The sequence below is a fragment of the Malus domestica genome, chromosome 01 (assembly GCF_042453785.1).
Source record: "Malus domestica chromosome 01, GDT2T_hap1".
In the NCBI taxonomy this organism is placed as follows: domain Eukaryota; kingdom Viridiplantae; phylum Streptophyta; class Magnoliopsida; order Rosales; family Rosaceae; genus Malus; species Malus domestica.
In genome coordinates this window covers 19,380,055-19,384,501 of record NC_091661.1, presented here as the reverse complement: position 1 = coordinate 19,384,501, position 4,447 = coordinate 19,380,055, and the positions used below count along the sequence as shown (strand labels likewise).

The following is a 4,447-nucleotide window of genomic DNA, read 5'->3' as shown; positions in this document are numbered from 1 at the left end:
ATCATATAACTCTTAGAACGATATATGCTACTTTTTTTTTAATGTGAATCTCTCTTTTTCATTGACAAAAGAAAACTAAACTCTTACGATTATAAGTAAAAATTGATAATTATTGTTGAAGCATGGGCGGTGGTTGGGATATAATGAAAGGCAAAGCTAAGCAAGGGTTATATGATATATGTTAGGCAACCTAATCTCCCTATTTTTTTTTTTTTTTTTTTTTTTTTTTTTTGGAGAGTTGCTACCCGCAACCTAACTCATGATTGTCTGATGCTGTTTTGGAACTGATGGATAGACGGGGCTAGTCCAACAAACTTCTACTTTGCCATCATAAAGAAAGAAACAAAAAGGAAGTTTTTAATAGAAAGCATGTTTGATGGGGAGCACATATTTCCTATACCAACCAACACTGCCTTGAGCTTGGGGCATACATATTCTTATGAGAAATTTATTTTAAAAAGAGATAAGCTTGGCTTGATTCCTTCTCAAATTGCTTCATGTTCGACTCACAAAACTTCATTTTAATGGTTGGAATTGCTTATATTATAAAGCACTTTGTAGAGATCATCTCTATAAGAAAATTAATCAAAACTAAGATCATTTAATCAATTAACTGTAACAAATAGATAGACAGTTCATAATGATTTTCCCGAAGTCGTCCATCTGTTTTTGTACAGTTTGATGACTAAATGATCTCATATTTTATTGGTTTTTAGTATAGGTGACCTTTAGAATGTGAATTATAACCGTTCCGCTCATAAATCCTGAGTTTCGTGAATCAGTCACGAAATGAATTGAGGAGAAACATTGAGGAGGCAAGTTAATTCCAAAAACAAATTAAACAGTAATGTCAAAATTCACCTCAACATTGCTATCACACGAAGACATTGTGAATATATTGATCAACACAAAATAAAATAAAAAGGTACAATAAGTTAGGGTACATGGAAACATAAAATGAAATGGAAGAGGTAGAAAGGATGACCTCTACTCAAACCAACAAGGCAACAACGAAACTTAGATCTATAAGGTGAGAAATTCATTAAAGCAACTCTTAAAAGAAGTGAATGTTCAGTAGCCCTAAAAGATCATTGTAGATGCAAATTTCGTACGTAGTTGAATTGATGAAATTTCACCTACAAACAAGAAACACTATTAGCCTAATTGACGAACACCTAGAAAAGAAGGGAGGGTATCCGCCAAAGGGCCTCTAATGCCTGAGTCATAAAAGTGGTTCGAGAGAAATAAGAACTTGAGAGAGTTATGAGTAGTAAGTGGCAATTATCGTTTTTTCTTATTTAACTTGGCTATATATAACATAAACCCTAACAGGTGACAGGGTTGAGAGGTTGCAGGCCATACTAGGCAGATCTTAACGTTCTGCTGGTGATGGTGTAGACCATTCTTCGCAATTTTTCTAGTAAGTAGTCATGAAGGTTCATGCTGGTAAGAGCGAAGGTGTGCCAAACACTCAAAGATGAGATTCTGAATAGTCGATTTATTGCCACCATTTAGCCAAGTATGTCCCGATAACAAGAGATATCATGGGCCCGAAACACTCTTGATGCATTGATGACCCAAAAGTCCAATACTCATAAGACAAACGGGTGCCACGGTCTGCACACCCGGACCCAAAGTCAGTAGAAACCCCAAGAACAAAAGCTACAAATTAAAAAAAATAAAAAAATAAAAAAATGAAAGGGGATGAAAATAAAATTATTCTTATAAAAAAAAACTCATAATTCTTTACAAGGCTAAAAAAATAAATTAATAAACTGCTAGCTTTGTATCTAATCTGATCTCATTCCGCCCACCTTTCTGATTGTTTAGTTCGTAAACCTGCATAAGCAATGAGGGGTGAGCTTCAGCAGGTCAGTATAGACATATCATTTACCACAATAAATTGACAATACTAAATTAAGTGTCATCTAATCATATATTTCAATCATGATCAATTAGAAACAATATGGTTCAATGATGATACATGAATATTCCCTCATTCCCACCTCTGTTCTCATTAATACATACTCTAAAACACATAGGCTTTACCGTGCTTTGGCCTCGAGTGTCTTGTTATATGAATTACCACCCATAACATATTCGTGCACCTATCATTGTTATCTCAAAAGACAATGTACATCTCTTGGTCGTCAAGCCATCCCTCACATAAAGATCGCCTTTACAGCCGATCAATTATGCTTACTAGAAAGCCTGGTCTCTGGGTTGGATCCAGTATTTCCAGTACACCAAACTATTCCAATTTCATCATGACACAAACCCATGTAACTCACACGACTTATGCCTCTCATTATTGCAATGCATGATATGAATTTCACCTGATATATGCATGCCATAATCAATAACCAATAAACATCCAACTGAAGCAATAATTAATACAATAACATCCAACCACGTTTATCAATCAATGAGACCAACAATTATATAGCACTTCGCGAAATTTAATAAAATTAATATTCCTAATGGTCTGCCCGAATTCCCTTAAACATTGATCTGAATTACAAACACAAGAATCCACTTTGAGCAACTCCTATTCACAAGAGTAAGATATCACTAAATGCATGACGTCAATTCTAATCCTAATTGAATTAGAATCACTAATTTAACACCACTCAATAAATAAGTCATTTGGTTTGATCTAAAATAACCTGGTCATTTTCCCTTGTAAAGAAACCTCTTGAATATAAATAGCTTTAATTAGTAGACAAGTGAAGATATCCTTTTACAGTTGTATATAAGCTTTGTATAATATTCGATAACAACATGCTGCTTTCTTTGGGGTAAGGATGCTCTCTGGATCAATTTACTCCCGATCCTCCAGACCCTTGGGCTTTCTACTCGTCAACGCCGATTTTGTAACCTTCGTCCTCATGGCCAGCAGGCCTGTCTTCCTCTCGCTGCCACCGGCGATGACAGTGGCAGGGATCAGATCGGCCACCAGCAGGCCCGTCGTTATCCGTTTGTTCGGAGAGGAGCGGTGGTGGTGGTTTTCCTTTGAGTCGACTCGGATGCTTCGATGAATTCCCACTGTGTGAGACCTAAGAATTCTTCCCTTTTTTCAATTTCCAAGATTCTGACTGCATTATTTGTATCAAACGACCAAGATAACTTGGTCCACAGAACCCAGAGGAGACAGATTCGAAGAGGATCCTTACTCCTCTTTGAGATAGTTAAAACAATATATAAATATAATAGCTACACAAAATATATAATAAGGTGAACTGACAATTTAGTACATGAATTATCACCTCAGTGAAAATTAGGTCGTTAAACTATTTTTTTCAGAAAAATCAGTTATTAAATTATAAAAATTTACCAATTACATCCCTAATATTATATTTGAAGCTACTATATTCAATTTTCCATCAATTTAAGTCATATTATTTGCAGGCAAGACACATTGGAGGGTAAATTGGTAGTTTTTCATAACGAAATAGTGTATGAAGTTAACTTTGGAGGGTAAATTGATAGTTTGTCATAAGAAATAGTGTAAGTTAAACTTCGGATGGTAAATTGGACGTTAGATTCGCAACCATATGAAATTTTAAGGGCTTATAGGCAAGAAAATAACGGTATAACACTCTAAAGTATGTCAAGTGACTTAAATTGACGAAAAAATTGATAAAAGAGCTTTGAATATAATATTAGGAATGAAATTAGCAATTTTTAATGAATTTAGGAACTTATTTTACCAAAAAAATAATTCATAGACCTAATTTTCACTGAGGTGATAATTCATGGACTAAATCGACACTTCACCCTATACAATATATATAGTTTGAAAAACAGCTTGGCTTAGATCAAGCATATACATATATAAATAGGATGATCATTAAAAATTAATTCCATATTTTTATCAAATCAACATAATTTGGATACTATAAAATAGTTTGAGAAAATATCAAACTCTCATGTACTAGTTATCAAACCGTTTAAAATATAAGGTATGAGATTGCGGTTCAACTCATAGTTGAAATAGTTTTGTGTTATTTACTTTTAATAATATGTAATATAAGACCAAATAAAAAGTAAAAATACTACCGTATAAATCATTTGACCTAATTGGATCCCAATGATCAATTAATTAGAGTAGGAAATTAAATAAAAATAATTGACAAATTATCAATTGAAAAGATTAAGGGAACTTTAACGAAAAGCTCCCGATAATGTTCATTTTAACGAAAAACCATATTTTTACACTAAAATGTCAATCCTAGTACTATTCATTTTATCCTTTATTTTGTCATTTTCGTTAAAACTCAAAGTTTTCAAGCATTTTTCATTAGTTTTCCTAACATTAAATGGATAATAATACAAAGCTAAATGAAATTAATCGCGCCACTTAACATATAAGTATTTTTGAAAATATAGGTCTTTCACACCGTCCGTCATGGAGGGCAGACAAATGTCACATTCTTTGAGCTGGTTT

The 4,447-nt window shown here is 33.5% G+C and overlaps 1 long non-coding RNA gene across 1 annotated transcript; it reads right to left on the bottom strand.

Annotated features, from left to right (window-relative positions):
- Positions 1–1,705: 1,705 nt before the first annotated feature.
- Positions 1,706–3,158, bottom strand: LOC114823903 (uncharacterized). The gene is made up of 2 exons (XR_003771980.2): positions 2,782–3,158; positions 1,706–1,839 (listed from the first exon to the last, which is right to left on the bottom strand). It is a non-coding gene; the product is annotated as an uncharacterized lncRNA (long non-coding RNA).
- Positions 3,159–4,447: the final 1,289 nt, after the last annotated feature.